Genomic DNA, 6,950 nt, shown 5'->3' on the forward strand with positions numbered 1-6,950 from the left:
GAGTGTTAAGCTACTTAGATTGTCTAATGGAACTAAACCTCGGAAGCCCAGAATTGTGGAAGCCTCCTTATACACAACTTTATGGCTAAAATCGACAAAGAATTTCCACGTCAAAATTGTTTAAGTTGTAAAGCAACTCTACACCTCCAACCACTTGGGCTGGATGATAGAGCGACGAACTCGCTTCGTTCAGGTCGGCGTTCAATCCCCGACCGTCCACAAGTGGTTGGCCACCATTCCTTCCCCTCCGTCCCATCCCAAATCCTTATCCTGACCCCTTCCCAGTGCTATATAGTCGTAATGACTTGGCGCTTTCCCCCCTGATGATTCTCTCTCTCCCTCTCTCAACCCCCCCCCCCTGTAGTCACTGGTCAGATAAGTACCACCACCACCATTAACCACAACCAGTATGCCCTGGTGGCTGGACCAGTATGCCCTGGTGGCTGGACCAGTATGCCCTGGTGGCTGGACCAGTATGCCCTGGTGGCTGGACCAGTATGTCCTGGTGGCTGGACCAGTATGCCCTGGTGGCTGGACCAGTATGCCCTGGTGGCTGGACCAGTATGCCCTGGTGGCTGGACCAGTATGCCCTGGTGGCTGGACCAGTATGCCCTGGTGGCTGGACCAGTATGCCCTGGTGGATGGACCACTATGCCCTGGTGGCTGGACCAGTATGCCCTGGTGGCTGGACCAGTATGCCCTGGTGGCTGGACCAGTATGCCCTGGTGGCTGGACCAGTATGCCCTGGTGGCTGGACCAGTATGCCCTGGTGGCTGGACCAGTATGCCCTGGTGGCTGGACCAGTATGCCCTGGTGGCTGGACCAGTATGCCCTGGTGGATGGACCAGTATGCCCTGGTGGCTGGACCAGTATGCCCTGGTGGATGGACCAGTATGCCCTGGTGGATGGACCAGTATGCCCTGGTGGCTGGACCAGTATGCCCTGGTGGATGGACCAGTATGCCCTGGTGGCTGGACCAGTATGCCCTGGTGGCTGGACCAGTATGCCCTGGTGGCTGGACCAGTATGCCCTGGTGGCTGGACCAGTATGCCCTGGTGGCTGGACCAGTATGTCCTGGTGGCTGGACCAGTATGCCCTGGTGGCTGGACCAGTATGCCCTGGTGGCTGGACCAGTATGCCCTGGTGGCTGGACCAGTATGCCCTGGTGGTTGGCCCAGTATGCCCCTCATCAAGTCACAGTAAACAAAAGTGTTCCGAGGGCATAAAACAGAGTGTGTGAAGTTGTGAGGTTGTGAGCGGGTCAAGTTGCCGCAAGAGGAAGAAAGCAGTGGAGAAAGTTACTAAGTTAGCATTAGAAATATCCTCAGCAAGTTATGAAAGAGGAACTTGAGGCAAAACAAAACAAAAAAGTTCAAAAGTTAGACTACTGAACACCTCCGGCAAGTTCCGAGGGAAGAAGTTGAGTCAAGTGAGATGCATGACTTAGTTACAGCGAATACAATTGTATTAAACCCTGTATACAACATGCTGTAATACACTTTCACTGTATTGATGGTGTAGATACAGGCATCTACACCATAAGGAGAAGGCAACTACAGGAATCAGAACAATTAGGGAGTGGATAGAGTGTCATCACTAACACCAGAGGCACACACAAACAGGATAACATCAGCGGCATATGTGACGCTGGCAAGCACAAGAACATCGTTTAGCACTCTAAATCAGGACTCCTTCGAGGCAATTTACACAAGGCCAGATTAAACTCATTCATATGGGTTCGATTCCCTCTATTGACGTCACAGCTTAAGCTTTTGTGCCTCACATTGGAACTCATGTAAATGTCCCCCCCCCTCCCCCCCTCCTCCGTCTCGTCCCACAGTGGGCAATGCAGTTGAGAGACAACCGAACGATTCCTGGTGCTCTTTCCTCGCAGGACGAGACGTTTGGGCAACATTTCCTTTCAACTAATCCATCTATTCACCTCGCAGTAAATAGGTATAACTTAGAGTTAGGCAACTGTTGTGGGTTGCATCCTGGAGAAGGTCAATAGTTGGGCTAGGTCATATGATGGACCTCAATGAGCCTAATAGGATTCCTCTCCTTGACAATGGGGAACATTTATAATTCTCAATCCAGACAGACAGAGGGACTATAAAAGAATATAACATTGTGCGGGACTCTAATGAAGTATGGCGGGGCCCATGAGCTAGAGTCTGGAAAAATGGAGAGCGTACTAGAGCGGACCAAACAGACAGGGGATATGGTCGAGAGTGTTCAACAGACCGACATGTTAAGCAACACAGGCTCTCCTGTGCAGGCGAGGAGTCACAATAACGTAGCTGAAGTATATTGACCAGACCACACACTAGAAGGTGAAGGGACGACGACCGAAACGTCGTCGTCCCTTCAACTTCTAGTGTGTGGTCTGGTCAACAGGCTCTCCTGGTAACAGCAACTTCCTGTTGCAATTCCTGTTGGGGGCTGGCTCTCCAGCCCCCAACACTGACTGCTTGATAAGGTAAGACGAGGAGGAGGAGGAGGAGGAGGCCTAGTCGAGGACCGGGCCGCGGGCACATTGAGCCCCGAAATCATCGCAAAGTATGGTAAACCAATCAAAACCCCGCTGCTAGAGTTCACACACCTCAGTCCGACTATCTAACAAGGGTCTAACCGGAGGGAACAAGGCTCTGTAACCAAAGAGCGTCAGACAACTAATTATTCGAGAAAGAAAGAAAAAACTTAGTCTATCTCCTATCCTCTGGCCAAATTTGAGTCTACACGCGCCATAGTCAACACTGTGTCACCGGAGACCTCCCCCCCCCCCCCCATGGACAAAACACCCACATGAACTCTCCATAAATATTACACACATGACACTATAATCAATTAACTGAACCCGTGGAGATAAAGGCAGATTAGATTGAGGCACAAACAGTTCAGCTCCCTTCGACTACAAACCCAGAAAAAACAAAAAATAACAATTTCGGTCTCAAACAATAAACAATTTCGGTCTCAAACAATAAACAATTTCGGTCTCAAACAATAAACAATTTCGGTCTAAAAAATAAATAATTTCGGTCTCAAACAATAAACAATTTCGGTCTAAAAAATAAACAATTTCGGTCTCAAACAATAAACAATTTCGGTCACAAAAAAATAAACAATTTCGGTCTCAAAAAAAAAAATAAACAATTTCGGTCTCAAAAAAATAAACAATTTCGATCTCAAAAAAAAAATCGATCTCAAACAATAAACAATTATGGTCTGACAGAGATAAGACAGAGGAGCGTGAGGCCCTTATAACCTGTCAGTCAACCAATCAGGTGAAAGGTGAGACCGTGAGAGGGATTAGATAACACACCTTCCTAATGACCGGTCGGTCTGAGGTGACTGACCAGGTCTCAGGTGTGAGGGGGGGGGGGCTAGTCTCCCCCCTTACCAGTGCCCCAGCTGGTAAGGGGGCACTCCTGTTGCCCCTAATGACAGTCCTTGGCACCGTGGACATCCATTCACAACTCCAGTACTCCCAGTTCGATTCTCAAACACCTGTTGGGTATTAAGAACTACGTCACTTGTCAGAATACGAGGTTCCTGCCACATGTCTTGGGAAAATTATCGTCTGAGAGGTTGCAACAGGACGGTGTTGTCGTCTGCAAGAGGTTGCAACAGGACGGTGTTGACGTCTGCAAGAGGTTGCAACAGGACGGTGTTGTCGTCTGCAAGAGGTTGCAACAGGACGGTGTTGACGTCTGCAAGAGGTTGCAACAGGACGGTGTTGTCGTCTGCAAGAGGTTGCAACAGGACGGTGTTGACGTCTGCAAGAGGTTGCAACAGGACGGTGTTGTCGTCTGCAAGAGGTTGCAACAGGACGGTGTTGACGTCTGCAAGAGGTTGCAACAGGACGGTGTTGTCGTCTGCAAGAGGTTGCAACAGGACGGTGTTGACGTCTGCAAGAGGTTGCAACAGGACGGTGTTGTCGTCTGCAAGAGGTTGCAACAGGACGTTGTTGACGTCTGCAAGAGGTTGCAACAGGACGGTGTTGACGTCTGCAAGAGGTTGCAACAGGACGTTGTTGATGTCTGCAAGAGGTTGCAACAGGACGTTGTTGACGTCTGCAAGAGGTTGCAACAGGACGGTGTTGTCGTCTGCAAGAGGTTGCAACAGGACGTTGTTGACGTCTGCAAGAGGTTGCAACAGGACGGTGTTGACGTCTGCAAGAGGTTGCAACAGGACGTTGTTGACGTCTGCAAGATGTTGCAACAGGACGGTGTTGACGTCTGTAAGAGGTTGCAACAGGACGTTGTTGACGTCTGCAAGAGGTTGCAACAGGACGGTGTTGACGTCTGCAAGAGGTTGCAACAGGACGTTGTTGACGTCTGCAAGAGGTTGCAACAGGACGGTGTTGACGTCTGCAAGAGGTTGCAACAGGACGTTGTTGTCGTCTGCAAGAGGTTGCAACAGGACGGTGTTGACGTCTGCAAGAGGTTGCAACAGGACGTTGTTGTCGTCTGCAAGAGGTTGCAACAGGACGGTGTTGACGTCTGCAAGAGGTTGCAACAGGACGTTGTTGTCGTCTGCAAGAGGTTGCAACAGGACGGTGTTGACGTCTGCAAGAGGTTGCAACAGGACGTTGTTGTCGTCTGCAAGAGGTTGCAACAGGACGGTGTTGACGTCTGCAAGAGGTTGCAACAGGACGGTGTTGACGTCTGCAAGAGGTTGCAACAGGACGTTGTTGTCGTCTGCAAGAGGTTGCAACAGGACGGTGTTGACGTCTGCAAGAGGTTGCAACAGGACGGTGTTGACGTCTGCAAGAGGTTGCAACAGGACGTTGTTGTCGTCTGCAAGAGGTTGCAACAGGACGTCGCTGCTATCGTTTAGTAGAGGCTGCAACAGGAAGTTGCTGTTACCATGAGAGCATAAGGCGGCTCTTAAAGCTGCACAACACGACTGCATATTCCCGCCCACAGCCCGCCCACCCAAGCCTGGGAGACGGCATTAGAGAACCCGCCCACAGCCCGCCCACCCAGTAATGGCTGACTGCAATCTCTACGATTTGGAGCCAGATTCACGAAGCAGTTACGCAAGCAGTTACGAACATGTACATCTTTTCTCAATCTTTGGCGGCTTTGTTTACAATTATTAAACAGTTAATGAGCTCCGAAGCACCAGGAGGCTTTTTTATAACAATAACAACAGTTGATTGGCAAGTTTTCATGCTTTTAAACTGTTTAATAAATGTAACCAAAGCCGTCAAAGATTGAGGAAAGATGTACACGTTCGTAAGTACTTGCGTAACTGCTTCGTGAATCTGGCCCAAGAAGTCCATCTTATTCCAGCTCATCCTCTTGCATATTACGTCGTTTTTCGCTCGTATGATCTAAGGCCGAATATCAACATAATTCAAATTAGAAATTCATTTTCCAATTAAATTTTGGATTTTTATTCCAAAACAGCAAGTTAATTTAAGGGTCACACACAGAAATCACAATAGCGTGATGCATCAATGAACAAATCCACAAAGGGCCGTGACGAGGATTCGAACCTGCGTCTGAGAGCATCCCAGACGCTGCCTTAATCGACTGAGCTACGACATGGTTTATGTCGTAGCTCCGTGTCGATTAAGGCATCGTCTGGGATGCTCACAGGCGTAGGTTCGAATCCTCGTCACGGCCCTTGTGGATTTGTTAATTTAAGGGTCCTCTGGCAGGTTAGGAGGGCAGGAAGTTCTCCTAAGGTTTCTTAACGTCATGAAAACCGTTAATTGAAAGTTTTCTCTCCTAACAGCCTGAACCAGAGGACCCAAAACAGAAAACGGGAGAGTACGGCACTCTCGCCAGCCGATTTCATTTTGAATTACGTCGATTTTTAGCCTGAATGATCATACGAGCGAATAGAGACGTATTTTGAACGATAACTCCGCTTTCATACAGAGTCTATATGTATTTATGAATCGTATTTCATCAATTCATATATAGTCATTGCTCCAGCAAAATAAATATTTTAGGAAAAACAATGTTATTGACCCCTACAGAAAAGATTTACATATATAATCATATATAAATGATTATATATGTAAACATAAATATACATATGATTATATAAAGAGTCATATATAATCATATATGTCTTACATATATATAATCCTCTCTGTTATAGACTGGCCGGAGAAAGTATCAATCTCCTTCTTAATTTAACAAAAAGTTATAAACTCCAGGTACAAACAAAAGAAACAATCATAAATGAAATGAAAACAAAAGGCAATCTAGTTTATAATATGAACCGAACGTAAGTAACATTATATTCCACACGGCACATACTATCCTTTCGGTTCCGAGTCTTCACTGCATCTTTGCCCAAAATGTGGTGTGGACGGGCGTGGATGGTGGGATGTGGATGGTGGGGTGTGGATGGTGGGGTGTGGACAGACGTGGATGGTGTGGTGTGGACGGGTGTGGATGGTGGGGTGTGGGCGGGCGTGGATGGTGGGGTGTGGATGGTGGGGTGTGGTTGGTGGGGTGTGGACAGACGTGGATGGTGTGGTGTGGACGGGTGTGGATGGTGGGGTGTGGGCGGGCGTGGATGGTGGGGTGTGGACAGACGTGGATGGTGTGGTGTGGACGGGTGTGGATGGTGTGGTGTGGACGGGGCGTGGATGGAGGGGTGCATCATGGCAGAGGGCCAAGTCGAGTCACGGCACCTCTCCACCCTTCTTCAACCTCCACAAAATTCCTTCCCCCTTCCTACAAACTCCCGCGTCACCATCCACACTAGAAGCTTTCCCGTCAGCTTAGAGAGAAGCGTTGTACCTCCGCTTACCAGACAGTTCAACACCTACGCTTAGCATATACCGCTACACTTCCTGGAAGAAGTGTAGCGTTAAAATCCTTAAGAAGCACCAGAAGGCTCTCAAAAACCACTCCGTTACCCGCGCCGAGAGAATACTCAAGATGAATGAAGCTGAGCTGAATATCCATCAAAGGTTTCTGTCG

This window comes from Procambarus clarkii, chromosome 49 (genome assembly GCF_040958095.1).
Source record: "Procambarus clarkii isolate CNS0578487 chromosome 49, FALCON_Pclarkii_2.0, whole genome shotgun sequence".
NCBI classification, from domain to species: domain Eukaryota; kingdom Metazoa; phylum Arthropoda; class Malacostraca; order Decapoda; family Cambaridae; genus Procambarus; species Procambarus clarkii.